This window comes from Canis lupus, chromosome 28, assembly GCF_003254725.2.
Source record: "Canis lupus dingo isolate Sandy chromosome 28, ASM325472v2, whole genome shotgun sequence".
NCBI lineage: Eukaryota > Metazoa > Chordata > Mammalia > Carnivora > Canidae > Canis > Canis lupus.
In genome coordinates, this window is record NC_064270.1 from 3,851,513 (window position 1) to 3,874,035 (window position 22,523).

The following is a 22,523-nucleotide window of genomic DNA, read 5'->3' on the forward strand; positions in this document are numbered from 1 at the left end:
CCAAAATGTAACATATTTAACTCTTATTGCACTGGCACTTAGGATATACAGAAAGCTTCTAAATCAATAAGAAAAAGAATAATCAATAGAAAACTGAGCAAAAACCTTGAATAGGAATTTTACTAAAGACTAAACCCAGGGGTGCCTGGGTGGCTCAGTCGATTAAGCATCCAACTATTGATTTCAGCTCAGGTCATGATCTCGGGGTTGGGAGATCAAGCCTCTGCACTGGGCATGGAGCCTGCTTAAGATGTTCTCTCTCTGTCCCTCACTGCTACTCAGACTGTCTCTAAAAAATAAAAAAAAAATAAACCCATGGGACGCCTGGGCGGCTCAGCGGTTGAGCATCTGCCTTTGGCCCAGGGCGTGATCCTGGGGTCCCGGGATCGAGTCCTACATCGGGCTTCCTGCGAGAAGCCTGCTTCTCTCTCTGCCTGTGTCTTTGCCTCTCTCTCTCTGTGTCTCTCATGAATAAATAAATAAAATCTTTTTTTTTTTAAAGACTAAACTGAAATGACTAATAGATATCTGAAAAAGATGTTTTATATCATTTATCATCAGGAAAGTGAAATTTTTAAAAAAGATTTTATTTATTCATGAGAGACACAAAGAGAGAGGCAGAGACACAGGCAGAGGGAGAAGCAGGCTCCATGCAAGGAGCCTGACGTGGGACTCAATCCCAGGACTCTGGGATCACACCCTGGGCTGAAGGCAGGCGCTAAACCGCTGAGCCACCCAGGGATCCCTGGGAAAGTGAAAATTAAATCCACAATGAGACAACACTGTACAGCCAACAGATTGGCAAAGATTAAGAAGTCAATATTTAATAAAATATTCTCTTTATATATCGGTAAAGGACACATATTCCCAAATTTGGGGGATTAGGACATAGACTTTTTTGGCCATTATTCTGCTTACTACAGATTGGAACAATAAAAACTCTATACATTGCTGGTAGGAGTGTATATTGTTATAACCACTTTAGAAAACAACTGGATATTTCCCAGTAGTGTTGAATATGTGCATTTCCTATGAATCAGCAGTTCTACTTCCAACCTATACCTAAGAGAACTCTTGCACCTAAGCACCATGAAATAGGTACTGGAATAATCAAAGGTATCTAGTCCTAATAATTCTCTGATTGCATCACCTTTTTTTTTTTTCTACTAAAGATTTTATCTATTCATGAGAGACACACAGAGGGAGGCAGAGACATAGGCAGAAGGAGAAGCAGGCTCCTGGGGGGAAGCTTGATGTGGGACTGGATCCTGGAACCCCGGGACCACAACCTGAGGCAAAGGCAGATGTCTGCTCAACCACTGAGCCACCCAGACATTCCTGATTGTATCACCTTTTTATTCTTGGGGATGCTTACTCTTTTCCAACCATATGAGATGTATAGTGAAGGATTTGACTGGCCTTTGTTCCCTGATTCCAGGGAGGGAGACTCTAAGTCCTTAAAACTTCTCAAATGATAGGAATATCTTTGTTATTCATGGTGGGCCCTCAGACCACCCCTGAGTTTAAGCTAACAAGATGACTCAGGATAGGGGCTAGTCATACCAGCAAGACCAATAATGGGATTAGAGGGTTGGGACCTTGAGACATGACAACAGTCCAACTTCTGGGGAGGGGAGGAGGTTGGACATTGAACAATATGGGCAATGAATAATTCAATCATGCCTATGTAATAAAACACTGGACACAGAAATAAGAACATAGAAGCTCAGGTGAACTGCCCTGATTAATAGTACTCTGTGCTGGGAAGGTGACACATTTTGACTGTGTGGGGAGAGGTCATGGGAACTGTGTTTAGAACCTTTCCAGATCTTGCCCTATGAGTCTTTTTTTGGGGGGGGGGATTGGTCCTGATTTGAAACCGTTTTGTTATGGTAGAACTGTAATTATGAGTACAGTGCTTAGCTGAGTTCTGTGAGTTGTTCTAGTGAATTATCAAACTTGAGAGGTAATGGGAACCTCTACATTTATAGCCAGTTGGTCAGAAGCTTAGGTGGCCTGGGGACCCCTAAGCTTGCAGCTTGTGTCTGAAATTATTGTAGTCTTGTGGGGACTGTGTCTTTAACCTGTGAAGTTTGACTTAACTCAGGGTAGTTAGTACCATAGCTACATTGCACAGACCCTTCTGTATTAGTCCTGCCTCAGGACTGTTATACTGGTTCCTCCCTCTGCTGGAACACCTTGCCCCAGATGGCCACATGGCACCATCTTCAAACCATTCAATTTCTGGCTAGATGTCAACTCAGTGGGAAATACCATAGAACTGCAAACTCTAACCCTGGTACTTTTCATCTTTTCCCCTGCATTTTGTTCTTAGTACTTCTCATCTTTTAACATACAATATAATTTCTTTTTTTAAAAAGATTTTATTTATTTATTTATTTATTTATTTATTTATTTATTTATTTATGTGAGAGAGAGAGAGAGAGAGAGAGAACAAGCAGTGGGGAGAGGTAGAGGGAGAAGCAGACTCCCTGCTAGGAAGGGAGCCCGATGTGGGACTCCATCCTAGGACTCTGGGATCATGACCTGAGCTGAAGGCAGTCACTTAACTGACTGAGCCACCCAGGCACCCTATAATTTCTTCTTTAAAAATGTTAATTCTAGTTATATGTCCCTAGGATACCCATGTGGGAAGGAAATTTTACCTGTTTTGATCACTGTTCTGACCTAATAGCTAAAGTAGTGCCTGGCACATGGTAGGTGCTCAATAAATATTTGTTTAGTGACTGACTGAGTAATAGAAAAAATATGTTAGCTTCCCAAACATCAACTAGACCAAAAAAGTATAACAGAATACCAAACAATAGTCAATATTAATTAACTACACTCATCAATGTGCTGAATCTCACAAACATAATATTGATGATACAAGTAAGTGACTAAAAAAATACAGAGTATGATTCTATTCACAAAAGTTCAAAAACAGGCATACATATCTAGGGATAAAAATTTAAACATAGGGAAATAAATATCAGGATAATGATTACCTCTGGGAGGGAGGTGGTGGGGAAAGCGTACAAGAGCAAGCAATTGGGGAAGGGCACAAAGGGAGCTTCTCTTGTACTGGCAGTGCCCTATTTCCAAACCTAAGTCCTGGTTCCACTGGTTTTCTCATTGTGATTATTCCTGAAACTGTCATACACATTTCATACATTATTCTGTGTGTAGCACATATTTTCACAATTTAAGAAAAGGAAAGAAGTGCATTTGGGTGGCTCAATCAATTAAGTGTCTAACTCTTGATTTCGGCTCAGATCACGATCTCAGGGCCCTGGGATCGAGCCCCACATCAGGCTCTGTGCTCAAGCAGAGAGTCTACTCGAAGATTTTTCTCTCTCCTCACTCATGCTCTTCCTCTCTCTCTCTCTCTCTCTCCCCCAATCCAATAAATAAATAAATCTTTTAAAAGAAAAAGAAAGATCTACAGGAGGATGACTAAGTAGTGTTGAGCTCTCAGTTTCATTGACAAATTTATTGTGAATTTAGAGTGATAGCAGGGCTGTGTGATTGCCTCTACCAGCTCTTAGATACCTGAGGGGACATCTGGAGAAGGCAGAGTTGGATTTATCTGTCACTGGAGTTTCATCAAGTGAGAGACATGAGGGTAAAAGAATCAAGAAAATCCAGGGTGTTGGCAAGGGAACAACTGAAAACCTGCTCTACGGAAACAAAGCTAAAAAGGAAGACAAGTGAAGTTGGGAGGGAGAATGCTGAAATCCTGGGAAAAACTAGTTTGGATGGATAATCAGAGATCTAGAGGACCTAGCGCAGTCAGTGACCTGCACTCCACAGAAGTAAAAAGCTGTAAGCCAGTGCCATCTTTGTGATGAGAGGTCTTGAAGGGGAATACATTTGAGGCAAGACAGTGTCTGGGTGCAACAGGAACAGTGGGTGGCTGTTTTAGTTCCCATAACCTCCAGAAATCCCTCTACCCTAAGGCCAGCGCAAATAAAACAACCTTCAAAATACTACCAGTGTCCAGCTATGCAGATGTGCCTTGGAATGTGCTCTGGAGCATGGACAGCAAGACTGCTTGGGGCAAAAGGACTGTTGGCTTTTCTCTTTTTCTCTGATTCAAGTACTTTTGGCTTTATCTGTAACACATGTCGAGTTTCAAACACTTATCTTCATGAGCATGGCTACCCTGTTCCAAGCAACCATCATTCATCATCTGACTATTGGAACAGCCTTTAACTACTCCCTCCAATTCCTCTGTGCACCCTATAGACTTCCTCATTTTGTAGCAACAGTGGCAATACTATATTCATTGGCAGTAATAAGTCATCCTGATTCCCTTCATAATAATAGATACAAAAAGGAGGGGAAAACCAAAAAAATACCTAAACAAAAAAGAGATGACAAGGTCACAAGAAACCTCTAATTATATTGGAGACTAAAATAACTTTTTAGGGGCGCCTGGGTGGCTCAGTTGGTTAAGCTTCTGCCTTCAGCTCAGGTCATGATCCTGGGTTCTGGGATCGATCCTGGCATTGGGCTTCCTGCTCCACAAAGAGTCTGCTTCTCCCTCTCCCTCTGCCTGCCACTCCCCTGCTTGTGCATGAGCGCACGCTCTCTCTCTCAGTCAAAAATAAATAAACAAACAAACAAACAAATAAAATCTTTTAAAAAATGAAATTATTTCTTAATTTACAGATAGTAAAATTCACTCTTTAGAGTACAGTTACTTTAGGTTTTGACAAATGCATAGTCATGTGACCACCACCACCACAAATCAAGCCACAGATACACTTTCAGGTCCCTACCATTTTCCCTATGCTGGAGTCATCCTTCCCTACCCCTCAATCCCACCAACCCCTGGGGAACACCAATCTGTTCTCCACTGTGTAATTTTGCCTTTTCTAGAAGTCATATAAATGGAATCATACAGTTTGAATCTTTTTGAGTCTGGCTTCTTTCACTTAGCATAATGCCCTTGAGAATCGTTCATGTTGTTGAGTGGTATTCCATTGTATGGATGTGCTACAATTTGTTTATCCTTTCACTCACGGAGGGACTTTTGGGTTGTTTCCAGTTTGTCTCAAGAACTTGACAGAATACGAACTACATTCAGTAGCAATATAGATTTGGACTTGATTAGCCGACCTGACCTAACTGATATATGCAGAGTATTCATTCCTTTCAAGGGCATATGGGACATTTACCAAAATAGAACATATTCTGGGCCATAAATGTATGAGTAGATTTCAGAGAATTGAAGTCATTCAGAGTTCATCCTCTGCCTGTTATATAACTAAACTGGAACTCAGTAATAGGAAGATAACTAGAAAATCACCTAGCATTTGGAAACTAACCAACACCCTTCCAAATAATTCATGGACCAAAAGAGAATCAAAATGGAAATTGAAGAATATCTTGAGCTAACTGATAATGAAAAACCCTGAAAACTTGTGAGACAGTAAAGCAGTGCTTGAAATGTATAGCTTTAAATGCATATAGTAGAAAAGAAGTTTGAAAATCAATGAGCCTAGCTTCCAACTTAAGAAACTGAAAAACAAAGCAAAACAATAAATATCTTCCCCAAAGCAGAGATACAGACATAATAAAACAAAGGGTAGACAGCAATGAACTAGAAGGTATAACAAATAAAACAAAGTCAAAAGATTTCTTTGAAAAAGATTATAAAATTGACAAAACTCTAGCAAGACTGATCAAGAAAAGAAAGAGAAAACAAAGATTCTCAACATCAGAATGAAACGTGGGACACCACTATATATTCTGCAGACATCTGAGGGCTAATATAAGGATGTTATGAACAACTGGTCAGTAAATTTGAAAATCTAGCCAAATTAAAAATATTTCAAAAAGACAATTTATCAAAAGTGACTTTGGAAGAATTAGCTAATCTGCGAGGCCCTAGATCTATTAAAGAAAATGAATCTAATTTAAAACCTTCCCATCGTGAAAATCAAGGTGCAGATGGTTATTAATATTCTCGTTGAAAACCAATTGAGAGCACAAATTTATGATTTGTGTATTATCACTTATGTATATTATGCTTTAAAAGTTATATATGTTCACTTAATAATAACAAATGCTCGCTTAAATATAGTGGTGGGTGGGGGTACTGATGAAACAAAATTGGCCACATATTGATGACTGTTGACGTTGGGCCAGTGGGCTTACTACTTTCTTAGCTCCTACTTTTGTAAATGTTTGAAATTTTCCGTAACAAAATATTTTTGTCAGGAAAAGTCAGACCATAACATAACTTTGCAAAACCCTCCACCAGCTTGGCATTGAGTCAAAGCCACAATGGGCCAATGGCCAATCAGGGTCTCCCTGATCTGGTCACTTTGGCACTTCCTGGAATCTCACTCTCTACCACACTTGCCACTCTGTCTCCTCGTTATTTGCTTGCACACACTCAACGCATATTCTTACATCTGGGTCTGTGCACTTGGGGTTGTTCCCTTTGCCTCAAATATTCATTCTTCGGACTTAGTTGTGACTTGCTTCAGTCAGGTCTTGGCTCAGATGTCACTCCTTCTGCAAAGACTTCTCTGACCTGCCAAAATAAAAGAATTCCACAAACTGGACTCCCTATGCCCTGTCTTTGCCATGCTTTTCTCCAGAGCATCTGCATCATCTGACCTATAAAATATTTTCTTGTGCTTTTTATTTACTGCCTGCTTCCCACAAGAATGCAAACTTCAACCAGACAGGAGGATTCACACCTGTTTCCCAGTGCCCAGAATGACACCCAGCGTACTATAGGCACTCAATAAACATGTACTGAATGAGTGAATGTGAAAGGTCCCCAGCCCCACCAAGGGGGGGTCTATGAAGTACGTACTTCCCCTTTCCTTCCACCCAAACCTCTTCATCCTGTGAGCTTCCTGGCCCTAGACCTGTTCCACTGTAAAGGTCACTCCTGACACCTGAAGTTGTGACCAGAGAGGGAGGATGCCTGTTCAGAGAACAAGAAGCTTCACTGGGAGGCAGAAGACCTGGATCCCCCTTCCTCCTCATAGTGGTTTTGGAGAAATGGGGACTATAGAATCTCTCAGGGTGGTTTTTGAGCCTTGCTCTGCCTGCCTGCCTGATCCTGCAGGGTCATGTCACTTCCCTACCATCAGTTTACTCACCTGCAATGGGAACAAAACCAACACCAACTTCACAAGATGGTTGTAATGGTTAAGGGGAATAATCAAAGGGACCAAGAGTTGTCTACGGAAGCGGTTCCAGAAGCCAAAATTTGGGCGTCTCTAGGGAGTCCCCAAAGGTTCTTTCACAAATACTGTGGTCACATCACCGTTGGGGGTGTTTGTTGGGCTACCTTTTCGTAAATGAAGGCTGGCTCGCTATCTCCCTGCGCTCTCTCTGTGCCTCCTACCCCTACCCTGTGCCCCGCCCACGCGCTTTACCTCTCGTTCCACCTCGGTGCCGCGCTTTCCCTCTCCACGCGCCCGCCCCGCGCCCGCCCCGCCTGCGCCCGCCCCGCACCCTCGCCCCGCGCCCGCCCGCCCGCTCCCCGCGCTCTCGCGCCCGCCCGCCCCGTGCCCGCCCCGTGCCCGCCCCGTGCCCGCTCCGCGCTCGCTCGCGCTCCCGGCGCCGGCTGCGGAGGGAGCCGCTCTGCCCGCAGCTGGCGCAGCGCGGGGGCGGCTGCGGGTGGGCGGGTGCCGCGGGCCCGGGCGCCGAGCATGAGCCGCCGCCGGCGCGGGCAGCGCGCTGCTTGGGGCCCGACTGCTGCGCGGGGGCTGCGCGGGAGCTACGCCGGCCGGGACCGAGGTAGGCAGCGGGCGCCGAGCCTCAGTCCCCCGGTCCCTCCCTCTCCCGCGGGCAGCCCGCTCCGGCCTCCGGCGCGGGCGGGGCGCACGCGGGCCGCGGGTCCCGCCCGGCGCGACTGTCGCGGGGCCAGGGAGGGCACCGGCTGCCGGCGCGGGGCGCGGGGCGCGCGTGGAGCGGGGCGTGCGGGCGCCCAGCGCGGAGTTGCCGGGAACTCCGCCCCGGGCTGGACAGCGCCGGGACCCCGTCCCCAAGCGCCTGCAGGACTCCGGGCGGCCTCTGCCTGGGCGTGGCGGGAGTGCGCTCCGCAGGCGGGCGCGGGCACCGGCTGGCAGGTCCGCTGCCCCGGGCTTCGCGTGGGGGAGGGGGCTGGGAAATCTGAGGAGCTTGGGGCTGCGCAGTCGGAAGTTTCCATTTGCTTGTCTGCATTCTGGGCCCCGCGGTGGCATCTCACGCCCTTGCTGTTTGGCTAGGAATTGGGGCGTGAGCTCAGCATTTGAAGGGAGACGACCAGGGCGAGATACCCCTCTCTGCACCTTGGGCAAGGGTCATTTCAAGGACCGTGCTGTCTTTGCCCCGGGCCTCGCAGGGCTTGGGGCAGGTGCAGTTGGTTCTGGGCTGCGTGTGCGAGGGAGGGAGGGGGCGCCTGATGTCTGGGGAGACACGCATCAGGCCCTTGCCCCCTGCATCCCTAGCGGCTTCTGAGCGCTGGAGCTGGTGGATATTTACGGGAGGCTGCCTGCCTCTTGGGAGCCACCTGGGGGCTAAGATGTGGTGGTGGCCAGCCTCCTTCATTCCCTGCTTGGAGCTGTGAGTCCCATCTGGTTCACCCTCCCCACTACTGTCATTCTTTTCCCACCCTCTGGAGCAAAGGCAAGGCCCAGGTGGCCACCTGCCCTTGGAGTCCAGGACATATAGAGTCAGGTTGGCGTTCAGGGGAACCTCAAAGAAGCAGTGGTCTGCTCTGCCCCTCTGGGGTCTTCCGCCTCCTTCTGGACACAGTCTTGCCCAGTTCAGCCTAGCTTCTCTCCCCACAGGAGGCCTAGAGTGCAGAGCAGCAGCTCCCATTATGAGCAGGGAACTAAGGAGTTGGGAGGCCACAGGTCTTGACTTCTGAACTGCAGCCAGGTTGCAGGCCTCCCAGGGACTCAGCTTCCCCATCTCTAAATGGTTTCAGTGACTTTTAGGGGTATTTCCCCCAACATCCAGGGACACTTTGCACTGGAACCTCAGGACCCCAGCCCAGAATAGGAGGAGGGAATCTAGAGTGGAAGGACGTAGAAGACGTTGGCTCTGGACATGTGGATGAGTTCTGTGCCCTGCTAGCTTTTATTTGTTGTTAGAGACACGGGTCATAGTGACCAGCAGCACTCGGGGTGGTCATGGCTAGGTAGGGGGTGGCAGTAGAACCTATAGGCCCTGCCCCTGAGAAGGGAATGAGTACTAGTAGAGACTTCCCAGAGGAGGTCTGTGTACTCTGTGTACTCTTGCATATGGCTGTGTACTCCCAGGGCAGCTGTGTACTCTTGCCTATGGCTCCTGGGTTTAAGAGCACAAGTAGCTGTCCCCAGGTATGCCATGGGGGCCTGAAAGCCAGCCAGCAAGTTTGTTTTTCTCTGGGAGGCATCCTTGAACTGCCAGCCTGATGGCTCTCTTCCACCTGGCAAATTGTGGAAATGGAACAGTTCACACAGAGCAGAGGGTTTTTTTGGTGTAACTTAGCAACTGAAGGCAGAGGAAGAGGATGGGGGAGAAATGCCAGCGCCACTGGCATTGGTGCTGGGCTGTCTTGAGTGAGGCCAGTGGCTGGTGGGCCTGGCCAAATGGGGAGGGCATCCCAATGCAAGTGGCCCCCTTAGGCTGACCAGCTGAGGAACAGACCCACTGGTCCATCCCCCGGGTCCTTCAAAGGAGAGTAACTGGGGGCGGAGATGCTCAGGTATGGCCTGAGAAACCCCTGAGTACACCTGCCTCCCCGGCTGCAAAATGATGGGCTGAATGAGCAGTATTGGAATAGATTTGGTTGATTTTTAGATTTTAACCGCAAAACCCTCAAGCCACATGTTTCACAGAAGCCAAATTTGTCAAATAGGCCAAGTAAAGGTACAGGACTTGGGGCATCCAGCCAGAGTCCTCACAAGTGGTGGTGCTGGCATAGACTAGTGTGGGGTGCATACCTCTGCATCACCCTACCCTAGAATAGGGGCTCTGGGCCTCCCCAACAGGGCCTGCTGGGGGCAGGTCCCAGGGCCCTCGTGGCAGAGAGGGCTGGTGATACAGATGGGGGCCTGTCCAGGTGGTCCTAGCACTGTTGCTGCCCCCTGCTGGGGCTCCTCCTCCCTCCCTCTTTTCCTCCTGAGGCCATCTGCTTCAGCCCTGGTCTGCTCTGGCTGTTTTTCTCTGAGAGCTTCCAAACGCTGAGCAGAAATCTTCCTCCTGTAACTCCCACCCACTCCAGGCTGCCTCTCAGTTCCTTTGCCCTTGCTTGCCCACCTCCCTCCTGTGGATGAGTGTTTACTTAGCAACTTGTCTTCCAGGCAGAATCTGAGGAGGGAGCAGAGTAGAAGGGAGGGGTGCCTGTCATCATGGGGTGCTGAAGTGGCATCAGGTAGGGAAGCTGCCAGGCCCACGGCCATGAGGGGAGGACCTCTGACACCTACTGGTCACACGTCAGGGACCCCTGACCTGCAGGGGCCTGGGAGGATGCTCTGCTCTTTCTTCAGAGTATATGCCCTTCTCACCTCTTTCTGAGCACAGAGCCTGGGGCCGTGGGTGTGTGTGTTTATGTGTCAAAGAGTAAACACAAGGATGCCTGGCTGGCACAGAGTTGGCTCTGGGTCCGTTCAGAATGCCCCTGTACTGGGGATGCCAGGCAGTCCCAAACTGACAACCCTAGAGCAGGGTTTGAGAAGGTCAGCAAATTGTCAGCCTGGCAGTGGTGTGGCAGGAACCATGGGAGGGAAAGCCTGAAAGCCCCATTGCGTCCTGGCCTGTTCAGAGTGTAGGAGGGACAGAGACCAGAGCTCATCCTGGGGAATGGGGGGCCTTGGGGATTCACCTCCTGGGACAGGCTTCAGAGAGATTGTGAGAGGTGTCTGGCCAACAGTATGAGAGTGTTAGGATCCATACAGATGCCTGCCAGGAGGGTGGCGGTATGCCTCCAGTCTGCCGCTGACCCTGCCAGAGGGTGGGCCATAGGATGGCCTCAGGTGTCTGAATGCTCTGGTCTGCAGAAACATTTCCTAAGAACCACATAGGTGCCTTTGAGTATGGTCCAGGGCAACCCCCAGTGATCCTCTGGGGAAGTTTCTACCCACTCACTTATTTGCCAGGAAGCCCCTCAGGATCCATGTGGTGGTGCCGGGATGTGGACATAGCACAGGAGAAAAGAGCCTCTCACTCCACCTCCCCACCACGAGCACCTGTGCTGGGTCTGGGGGGACAGGCTGAGGGCCTGTGCTGCCCTGGGTGGTGGGTGGTGGTGGGAGCTCAGAACCTGCCATATCCCTTCTGAGTGGCTGTGGGGTTTTCTGCTGTGCAGGGTGAATTCAGGGAGCAGTGGGGGAGTAGCAGCTCAAGGAGAGGCTTGGCACTGGGCCTCACTGAGTCTCCCTGACTCTTTAGAGGAGAACATCCCATTTTGCCCATGGGTCATACACTGTGAGCCCCCTGAGAGAGGGAGCCAGCCCTGGGGGCAAGACATTAGGCACCCAGGGGGACTTCATTCCATTCGCCAGCTCTTGTATCATTTCCTCACAGGTGAGGTGTTGCTCTCTTAAGTTGATAGGTGATATTGTCAAAGGTGATATTATTTTCTTTAAAAACATTTTCTTTTAAAGATTATTATTCGGGGGGGAGAGAAAGAGAGAGAGAGAGAGAATGCGAGTAGGGGGAGAGGCAGAGGGAGAAGGAGAGAGAATCTCCAGCAGACTCCATGCTGAGCTTGGAGCCCTACTCAGAGCTCCATCCCAGGACCCTGAGATCATGATCTGAGCCAAAATCAAGAGTCTGACACTCACCTGACTGAGCCACCAGGCATGCCAACTTTCATGAAGCTTCTTCCAGCTTAAATACAACAAACTGCTCTCTGCTATCTCTCCCACCAGCTATTTTCCCCTTTCTCTCCTCCCCCCCCCTGCAAGTAGGCTGCCTTTGAAGCTGTGTTCTCTGCTTACTCATTCCATATCCTCACTTCCCACTCCCTTCCAGCCCACTCCAATCTGGCACGCCCTCTTCACTCCTGGAAAATGCTCTTCAGGTGCCCGTGGACATCTACAGCCCTAGTGGTGTTCACTGCTCCTTCTCCCAGGCACTTGTCCCCTGGACTCTGCAGGCCCACTCCTGTCCTCTGGCCACCCTGCAGACCTCTCTGCAGGCTCCCCCTCTTCTCCAGGGGCCACTCACTAGTCCTGTTCCTCAGAATGTGGACCTATACCGTCTCCTCCCCAGCCATGGCCTCTGGTCCCTCCATGATGCTGATCCCATTCTAACCCATATCAGTCCAGCCTGTCCCCTGGGCTCTATCAGCATTCTAGCCAGTGCCTGCTAGATGCCTCATGGATGACCATGGGCAGCCTGTCCACTGTCATTGTGCCCCTGAACCTCTCCTATTCCAGCCTCCCCGTTGGAGCAGTTGGGATGGCCAGGTCTACCCTCACATTGATTGAGTGGTCCACCCCAGACCTCTCTTCCACCCCTTTCCCCCAGCCACTGCTACCTCCACAGGTCGGGCTAAGCCCTTCAGCCCCGGACATCTGCAGCAGCATCTTTCCCCTGCGATTCCTTCCCCACACCACAGCCAGGTGACCTTTTTAACCTTCTCTTTGTAAAAAGAACCTTCTGTTCCCATGCAGGATGTCCTTTCCCCACCTCGTTGGCTCCCAGCCTTCCTTGAGGGTGCTCTCCTGCATGGGTGTGTGGTGCAGGGTGCTCTGAGCCCTCTGCAGCACATTGCCCCCATGTAGTTGTCTGTGATCTCTTGCAGTCAAGTGCACACTTGGCCTGTTGGCTCCAGTTGCCCCCTCAGCTCCGAGATGGTGGCTGGGCTAGTGGATTCAGTGAGCCTTCCTGGAATATGTGTGAAAGCGTGAGCTTGTGCATGTGATGGGGCAGAGACATGCAGCTCTGTGTGGGAACATGGGCAGGGGGCATCTGGCCTGGACTATGTTGCTGTCCCAGCTCAGGGAGAGGAGAGGGGAGCAGACCCAAAGCTCTGGGACAGACAAGGGGCAGTCTCTGGGGAGCTGGACTTTCTCAGGAAGTAGTGGGGGTAGGGCTGGGAGGCCAGGCCCCTGCTTGTTGTCACCACCACTTCCGTTTCTCCAAGTGTCACCCTCAGACTCTACCTTGAAGAGAGAGTTCTCCCTGGATCTGGTTGCCATGGCAACACTGTTAACAAAGAGTAGCTTTGGTGGAGGAGGCTGGCTCATCCAGAAGCTGAGGGGGCTGGGAGAGGGTGTGCCTGTTCTGATGGGTTTATTAGCTGAGCTGGTTTCCCACCCCCAGGGCTGCCTGAACTGCATGGACCCCTCCCTGGATCCTTTCCATCTGTGGGGCTCTCTGAGCCTCTGATCTTCTGACCCTTGCCATGTGAATGTCATGAAGTCTTTAGATTCCACCTGGATCCCAGCCACAGCTAGGTCCCCCCGGCAGACCCAGGGAGGCTTCTGACTTGGGATGTGGGAGGATGTGCCCAGTCCCAGCCCTGGCACTTCCTGGGGTGAGGAACCCTATTTTCTTGCTGTAGAAACCCAGGCTTGGAGGCCAGAACTTCTCCTACCTAGGATTTCCTGAAGACTGGGTCTGTGTTCCAGCCCCTTCCAGCTGTGGACTGTGAACATTTGGGTTCCCTTCCTCCTCTGAGGCTACGGTCTTGATTACACGCGGTAAGGACGCACAGCGCTGGGTGAGAGCCTGGAGCTTTGTGGCCCTGGCTGTAGTGACAGGGGAGGGTTGGTGCCTCTGCTGGGACCCAGGTCTCTGCCCTTAGAGGTGAGAGACAGGGATCCTCAGAGCTGAGGGACAGGGATGCAGGAGGGAGGCTGGCTGGTGAACCAGCTGGGAGCGGGGGCAGTGGTTAATGTCCCATGGGGTTGGAAGCTCACATAGAAGGAGCTCATGGAGTTCCTAGGGGGAGCCTCCGCAGCTTTCATGAGTTAATCACTCAGGGCAGGCAAGAGGCTGTCAGTTATTCATTTTATTGTTGTTGGTATTAGTAGTGGGTGGCCCCTGCTGGGTGGATGAGGCCAGGAATACAACATCAGGCCTGCCCTTGGGAAAGCCCACCTCATTTCTACCCTGCCCATGGAAGGCCAGGGCCCTTCCTGCTGAGCTCCACCACATGAAGGGGCCTCCCCTATCCTGTACTACCTCCCTCCATTGGCGTGGGAGCCCAGATGACTACCTTCAAGGTGAGTGTGTCTGTGAGTGATCCTGTGAGGGATCGCTGGAGTGGGTGACCTGGGAACACTTGGTCCCTGGGCTCCCACTGCTGGGTCAGCAGATGGGGTTTCTCAAGGATTTAGAAGCGGGGACTGACAGTGAGCAGGGTTGGCCAGAGTCCAAGCTGTCACTCTGGGGAAGACCATGACGGCCAGATTACTTCCAAGAACAAGGCGGGGAGGAGTGGAGGGAGCACGTATGGGGCGGGGCCTGGAGGGGAGCCACCCACAACCCTAGCGTCACCACCTGGACCATGCCCCCAGCGATGCAGTGGCTGAGGTGCTTAAGGGTACTTGCAGAAGCAGGAGGTCAAGTATCTGCAAACTGGCCGTAAAAACACCTCAAGGAATATCACAAAAACACTTTTTCTACCTACAATGCAGTAACGACAGAAATTAATAACAAAACATAACTCTAAAAAGTCTAATATTTGGAAAATTTTAAACACATGTATAAATACGCAGTGGGTCAAAGAAGAAATAATAATAGATCTAATAGAAATTAGATTTCCCTGATGGGAAGTGATGCAGAGCATTTTCTCATGTGCATGTTGGCCATGTCTATGTCTTCCTCTGCGAGATTTCTGTTCATGTCTTTTGCCCATTTCATGATTGGATTGTTTGTTTCTTTGGTGTTGAGTTTGATAAGTTCTTTATAGATCTTGGAAACTAGCCCTTTATCTGATACGTCATTTGCAAATATCTTCTCCCATTCTGTAGGTTGTCTGAGTTTTGTTGACTGTTTCTTTTGCTGTGCAAAAGCTTCTTATCTTGATGAAGTCCCAATAGTTCATTTTTGCTTTTGTTTCTCTTGCCTTCATGGATGTATCTTGCAAGAAGTTGCTGTGGCCAAGTTCAAAAAGGGTGTTGCCTGTGTTCTCCTCTAGGATTTTGATTGAATCTTGTCTCACATTTAAATCTTTCATCCATTTTGAGTTTATCTTTGTGTGTGGTGTAAGAGAATGGTCTAGTTTCATTCTTCTGCATGTGGATGTCCAATTTTCCCGGCACCATTTATTGAAGAGACTGTCTTTTTTCCAGTGGATAGTCTTTCCTCCTTTATCGAATATTAGTTCACCATAAAGTTGAGGGTCCACTTCTGGGTTCTCTATTCTGTTCCATTGATCTATGTGTCTGTTTTTGTGCCAGTACCACACTGTCTTGATGACCACAGCTTTGTAGTACAACCTGAAATCTGGCATTGTGATGCCCCCAGCTCTGGCTTTCTTTTTTTAAAATTCCCCTGGCTATTCGGGGTCTTTTCTGATTCCACACAAATCTTTATTTTTTATTTTTTTATTTATTTATGATAGTCACACAGAGAGAGAGAGGCAGAGACACAGGCAGAGGGAGAAGCAGGCTCCATGCACCGGGAGCCCGACGTGGGATTCGATCCCGGGTCTCCAGGATCGCGCCCTGGGCCAAAGGCAGGCGCCAAACCGCTGCGCCATCCAGGGATCCCTGATTCCACACAAATCTTAAGATGATTTGTTCCAACTCTCTGAAGAAAGTCCATGGTATTTTGATAGGGATTGCATTAAACGTGTAAATTGCCCTGGGTAACATTGACATTTTCACAATATTAATTCTGCCAATCCATGAGCATGGAATATTTTTTCATCTCTTTGTGTCTCCCTCAATTTCTTTCAGAAGTGTTCTGTAGTTTTTAAGGTATAGATCCTTTACGTCTTTAGTTAGGTTTATTCCTAGGTATCTTATGCTTTTCCGTGCAATTCTAAATGGGACTGACTCCTTAATTTCTCTTTCTTCAGTCTCATTGTTAGTGTATAGAAGTGCCACTGATTTCTGGGCATTGATTTTGTATCCTGCCACACTGCCAAATTGCTGTATGAGTTCTAGCAGTCTTGGGGTGGAGGCTTTTGGGTTTTCTATGTACAGTATCATGTCATCTGCGAAGAAGGAGAGTTTGACTTCTTTGCCAATTTGAATGCCTTTTATTTCTTTTTGTTGTCTGATTGCTGAGGCTAGGACTTCCAGTACTATGCTGAATAGCAGTGGTGAGAGTGGACATCCCTGATCTTGTTCCTGATCTTAGGGGAAAGGCTCCCAGTGCTTCCTCATTGAGAATGATATTTGCTGTGGGCTTTTCATAGATGGCTTTTAAGATGTTGAGGAATGTTCCCTCTATCCCTACACTCTGAAGAGTTTTGATCAGGAATCGATGCTGTATTTTATCAAATGCTTTCTCTGCATCTATTGAGAGGATCATATGGTTCTTGTTTTTTCTCTTGTTGATATGATCAATCACATTGATTGCTTTATGAGTGTTGAACCAGCCTTGCATCTCGAGGATAAATCCCACTTGGTCATGGTGAATAATCTTCTTAATGTACTGTTGGATCCTATTGGCCAGTATCTTGTTGAAAATTTTTGCATCCATGTTCATCAGGGATATTGGTCTATATTTCTCCTTTTTGGTGGGGTCTTCGTCTGGTTTTGGAATTAAGGTGACGCTGGCCTTGTAGAATGAGTTTGGAAGTACTCCATCTCTTTCTATCTTTCCAAACAGCTTTAGTAGAATAGGTATGGTTTCTTCTTTAAACATTTGATAGAATTCCCCTGGGAAGCCATCTGGCTGGCCCTAGACTTTTGTGTCTTGGGAGGTTTTTGATGACCGCTTCAATTTCCTCCCTGGTTATCGGCCTGTTCAGGTTTTCTATTTCTTCCTGTTCCAGTTTTGGTAGTTTGTGGTTTTCCAGAAATGCGTCCATTTCTTCTAGATTGCCTAATTTATTGGCGTATAGCTGCTCATAATAAGTTTTTAAAATCGTTTGTATTTCCTTGGTATTGGTGGTGATCTCTCCTTTCTCATTCATGATTTTATTAATTTGAGTCTTTTCTCTCTTTTTTTAAATAAGGCTGGCTAGTGGTTTATCTATCTTATTAATTCTTTCAAAGAACCAACTCCTGGTTTTGTTGATCTGTTCCACAGTTCTTCTGGTCTCTATTTCATTGAGTTCTGCTCGAATCTTTTTTTTTTTTTTTTTCCGAATCTTTATTAATTCTCTTCTTCTGCTGGGTGTAGGTTCTCCAGCTCCTTTAGGTGCAAGGTTAGCTTTTGTATTTGAGTTCTTTCCAGTTTTTGGATGGATGCTTGTATTGTGATGTATTTCTGGGGGGGGGGGGGAGATTTCTAATCATCATCCCAACCGCTGAGTATGTGTGGAGGACCAGCATGTTCAGGGTGTAGTAGAACAAACAAAATCCAGAAATAGTTAGGAAATGGACAGAACAGGTAATTGGAAGGTGCTTGGGGGAAGTGGGAGGGAGTGTGGGGGGCTTTTGTTTAGAATAGAGTAATTAGGGCAGCCTCACTGGAAGGTAGAGCTTCAGCCCCTTGGACATCTGGGGGCAGGGGCTCTTTGCAGAGGGAACAGCTGGTCCCAGGCCCCGAGATGGACGTATGTCACCATGTCCAGGAAGCCAAGAAAGCCAGGGGACACACAGTCCATGGCCGGCAGTAACTGTAGGCCATTGATGACATGTCACTCTGGGGTGAGCTATGGACTTATGGCTTTACTGGGACCTCGTGCCTCCTCTGCAGCTTAGCCATGTGCTCGTGTGGATGGCCCCAACAGAGGGGCCACTGACCTGCCACATCAGCTGTGTCCTCAACCCTGTTCTTCCCCCAGGAGAGAGCCTAGTGGAGGAACCACTGCTTGGGGAATGTAGCTACATTGAATTTGAGGTGCCCTGGGAAGCTAATAGAGACATGACCTGTGTGTGGCCACGTGGGTGGGGACTCTGGAAAAGTCACTCTGGGTTCCTGACCCAGGGTACCTCACCTTCTTTCTTACCACTCTCCCTAATCACCCCCCCTTCCTTCCCTAGGATTCCTGCCCAGCCTCCTCTTAGGACTGCCCTTCCTTCTCCGCAGTTTGTAAAGTTTGGTGTATTGTATTTATGTCATTAGGCATCCAACAAGTAAAACGGGTCTATGTGGAGCATGTCTCCTCCCATCCCTGCCAGCTCCTAAAGGCAGAGACCGAATTATTATCTGTTTCAGGTTTCCTCCTGACATTTCTGGTCCATATCCATGCACAACACATTATTATTTGTTACGCACAGGGTAGTGACATACTTTGCTTCTCTTGCTTCATGGAGCATCTTGGGGCCCCATTTCAGTGTGCATGGAGTGGAGCTGCTATTTTTATTTATTTATTTTTAAATATGAGAGAGAAAGTGCCTGTGTGAATGGGGCAGGGGGCAGAAGGAGAGGGAGGGAGAATCTCAAGCAGATTCCATGCTGACCACAGAGCCTGATGTGAGGCCCCATCTCAGTGATCATGACCTGAGGTAAAATCATGAGTCAGACACTTAACCATCTGAGCCACCCAGGTGCCCTGCCTTGGCGTTTTTAACATCAGTATGATCTTCCACCAGTGGTTGCATGGTTATTCATTCATCCAGGCCCTGAAAAGTAGTCATTTAGATGGTGTCCACTCTCCTTTTATAAGCAGTACTGTGGCAAGCGTCCTTGCCTGGATATCATTTTGCTCCAAGTATGAGCATATTTGTAGGATAAATCCCTCAATATAGAACATCAGGGTGAAATGGAGGTGCATTTGTAATTTTGATAGATTTTGCTAAGTTGTCCTCCTCATCCATAGTAATTCATATTTGTTGGTAATATATATAAACACCTGTTCTCCACTCCCTTATTTTTGCCAATTTGATAGGTGAAAAATGGAATTTGTCACAATGTTAGTTAGCATTTCTCTTACTATGAGTGAGATTTTAACATACTTTTGTATGTATAAGATTCATCTGTATTCTCCTTGGTGCACTGGTATCTGAATTATTAACACAGTATTTCTGTTGGGCTGATGGTATTTTTCTTTTTTCTTTTTTTTTTAAGATTTTATTTATTCATGAGAGACACAAAGAGAGAGGCAGAGACATAGGCAGAGCGAGAAGCAGGTTAACTGCGGGGAGCGTGATGTGGGACTCCATCCCAGGACCCTGAGATCACAACCGGAGCCAAAGGCAGACGCTCAACCACTGAGCCACCCAGGTGTCCCTGATTGTATTTTTCTTATTTATTCATAGAAGCTTTCTATATATTAGGAAACTGACAGTTGGAGCATGAGTTGCAAATCTTTTCCTCAATTTATTTTATTTTCATTTTGTTTGTTATAATTTTTGCCATGCAGAATCTAAAAAATTTAAGTAGGCAGTATCGTACATATTATGTTTGAACCTTGTGAAATTACTGTTTATACAGGTCAAAAATGGTTGCCAATCAGTAATTTCACAAAGTTCAAACTAACAGAAAAACTTCTGTACCCTGAAACTATAAAGAAATACTCTCATGTGTTCCCCTCATAGGCTTATGGTCTTGTTTTTCAAATGTATTTGGTTTATCTGGTAGGACTCCAACTTTATTTTTTTTCAGATGGCCATCCATTTGACCAACACCACTTATTAAACAATTACCTTTTCTTTACTGATTTGAAATATCACCTTTATTCATACTAAGCTGCCATATGTGTTTGGGATTATTTCAAGACTTTCTTGTTTGCTTCATTGCTCTGACTGTAAATTCCTGTGCTGATACCATGTTTCAAGTTTAACTGTTATCATGAAATTTTCAAACAAAAAATGTAAAGAGGATAGAATCATGAACTTCCATATGCACTCATATTTTTTCCTTCCTTCCTTCCTTCCTTCCTTCCTTCCTTCCTTCCTTCCTTCCTTCCTCCTTCCTCCTTCCTCCTTCCTCCCTTCCTCCCTTCCTCCCTTCCTCCCTTCCTCCTTTCCCTTCCCTTCCCTTCCCTTCCCTTCCCTTCCCTTCCCTTCCCTTCCCTTCCCTTCCCTTCCCTTCCCTTCCCTTCCTTCCCTTCCTTCCCTTCCCTTCCCTTCCCTTCCCTTCCCTCCCTTCCCTTCCCTTCCCTTCCCTTCCCTTCCCTTCCCTTCCCTTCCCTTCCCTTCCCTTCCCTTCCCTTCCCTTCCTTCCCTTCCCTTCCCTTCCCTTCCCTTCCCTTCCCTTCCCTTCCCTTCCCTTCCCTTCCCTTCCCTTCCCTTCCCTTCCCTTCCCTTCCTCCCTCTCTCTCTCCTTCCTTCTTTTTTTCTTTCCTTTTTCTTTTATTTTTCCTTTGGCTGAAGTATTTAAATAAAATCCCTGACCTCTGTAATTTGCCCCATATACTCTGGCAGTGAATTTCTCAAACAAACAAGGCCATCTCCAAACAGAGTCACGTGGTCATTATCACACTTAACAGGATTATTAGCAGTTCCTTGCTGTCATCTAGCACCCAGCACATATTCTGTTTTCCTTAGTTGTCTTAAAAATGCTCTTCTGTAGTTGACTTGTAAAGTTAATAACCATGTTGAATCCATGTGTGGCATGTGGCTTTTATTTGACACAGTCTGTGTAGTTTGAAGCAGCCCTTGCTTCCCTGGTCATCTCTCTTGAAGCCATTGGCTTGTGTCAGAACCGTGGTGAGTCTGTGTCTCTAGAATGTCCTATTTTTGAGATATGTCTGTTTGCTTCCTCACAGCATCATTTCACGAGTTCCCCGACTCCTTAGTATTTTCTCCAAACCGAGTTGAGCTCAGACAACTTCATTTTACGGGGCTCCACATTATTTGGCAAGAATGCTTTGTGTTGCTGGCCTGTACTCTGCCCGAGTCTGTCACAGTGGGACTGGTGGCAGTGGGTGTGGATGTGGGGGCCATGAATGTGGGGGCCATGGGCCCTCACCCGCTGCGTCGGTTCCATCCTTCTGGCAGTTTCAGCCCTTGACAACCACTGTCTGAGTCAAGTATCCCATCAAGGACTGCAACACGGCACCTTCCTAACTTCCCAGTGCACATGCAGGATTCTTCTATAAAGAACGTTCTCTCATCAACTGGGCTATTTGGTTCCCCAAAAGGATCTCAGTCAAAAAGGCAAGGGAAGTACTAAATTCTTTCTTTGCCAACACATGGCTGATTTTGCAATCTGTGCTTGTCTCCATAACTCAGCAGCCTCAGCCTTTCTCATCCAGTTGCTTTTGCCATTTTGTTCAGACATCACTCTTTCTTTACCCTAGTGTTGTTCTATCTGCTGGGAGCTTGCCTTGTAGACTGTGCTGATATTTCCCGTGGCTGGCACTGCAGCTGGCCGGTCCCTGTTTGTGATGTCCCAACCCATGAGTGGTCGGCCCAACCTGGATTTCTCATCAGTCCTGATATGTTGAGGGGCGACCTTACAGCAGGTGAGGTTCTTCCCCCAGATTGCTAGATCTTTAGTGTCGCAGAGATGCCTGCACATTTGGGAGGCTAGTGAAGGGGATGTGTGGATAAGCCTCCCTGGATCTGGGGAAGAAGTGCATCCCAGCTGTCTTGTTCTCTCTCTGTCCACTGGTGTGAGCCTCACATTCTGCATTAGGAAAGTGAGGAGAGTGAGAGGGGAAGCTGAAGGCCACGACAGGCTCAGATCTATTGAAACCGAAGAGGTGCTTTTGCATGGTGGAGAACATCAGGTGAATGTCAGACAAGTGGCACCCATGGCAGAGTTCCCAGCTGGGAGAGATGCTGTCCCCAGAGCACTGGAGAGGCAGGGCATCCTGGGGTACAGAGAGAGCTGGGTGATGAAGAAGAGCCTTAGGAGCTGGTCCATAACAGCCTCTCAAGGCAGAGATTGAGGTCCCAGAGAGGGCAGGGCCAATGGGAAGCGTCAGCCCTGTGAGTCCCTGGGTTCCCAAACTCAGTGCCCTGAGGCATCTATGCTGACTTTGAGGGGTCTGAGGTCTGCCCCTGAGCTGCTGTGCCTGCCTTTGGGGTCTGATGAGGGCCCCTGCAGGTAGGTGGATACCAGGAGGGTCAGGGGCAGTGGGCAGAGTGTCCCTGATTTCAGTGGCCAGAAACACCCACTAGGAGCAGATTCCGTTCCTAAAGCCCTCTTTGCCCTCTCTTGCCAAAGGCCCCTCACAGCCTGGCATTGCTGCCTGGCAGCACCAGGCTTAGAACAGGGCTCCAGCAGCAGGGGTTTCCTTGTGCGTGTATTAAGGGTTCAGTGTCTAGGTAGCCTCCCTTCCATTCCCCTCCCTGTGGAGCTGATGCTCCCAGGTGGTGCTCCTTGCCCCCAGGCCTTCAGGTGGTCTGTCAAATGAATGAACCCACAGAAGCTGCCTTCCCAGTGATGCAGTGCTGGGGCCACAGAGGTGGCCATACTGGGAGCTGTCTGGCCTGCTGAATCTACACTGGTAGACACTATGGGAGGTATGTCACCTGTAGCAGGGGCTTGGCTGAGTGGGGGCTGGAGAGTCTTCAACCACAGAAGCATTGAGGAATTCTGCAGGCAATGAACAG

General features: G+C 48.2%; 1 protein-coding gene across 10 annotated transcripts in view; it reads left to right on the forward strand.

The window, feature by feature from the left end:
- Positions 1-22,523, forward strand: part of RASGEF1A (RasGEF domain family member 1A) — a 216,782-nt gene that overhangs the window by 125,211 nt on the left and 69,048 nt on the right. Inside the window, exons 1-3 of one of the 10 annotated variants that reach the window (XM_049103352.1) lie at positions 7,688-7,770; positions 13,514-13,652; positions 19,087-19,242. The exons of 7 other annotated variants lie outside the window; for them this stretch is intronic. The gene's annotated coding sequence lies outside the window, so the exon portion shown is untranslated. Of the gene's footprint in view, positions 1-7,654; positions 7,771-13,513; positions 13,653-19,086; positions 19,243-22,523 lie in introns of those variants that run through there. 2 more of the 10 variants (XM_035708030.2, XM_035708031.2) reach the window with 2 other exon arrangements.